A 230-nucleotide genomic window follows, 5' to 3' on the forward strand; every position below is an offset into this window, starting at 1 on the left:
TTTGCTGTATGGTAGAATTGCTCTGATGTTCCCATTCAGATACTTCCAAATTACAAAACCCACCTTAAAAATTAAATCCTTATTACTAGGCCTTTATGATTCATGCAAGTTTTATACTAATATATTTAACAGTCTATTATTTCAGCCCATAAGACCAACCTCTTCTCCCAGTGTAACATTCTGGCCTTTTGCCCTATTTGACAAAGCTCCAGTAAGTAATGCTGGTGACT

This window comes from Corvus brachyrhynchos, unplaced genomic scaffold (genome assembly GCF_000691975.1).
Source record: "Corvus brachyrhynchos isolate BGI_N302 unplaced genomic scaffold, ASM69197v1 scaffold15, whole genome shotgun sequence".
Lineage (NCBI taxonomy): Eukaryota > Metazoa > Chordata > Aves > Passeriformes > Corvidae > Corvus > Corvus brachyrhynchos.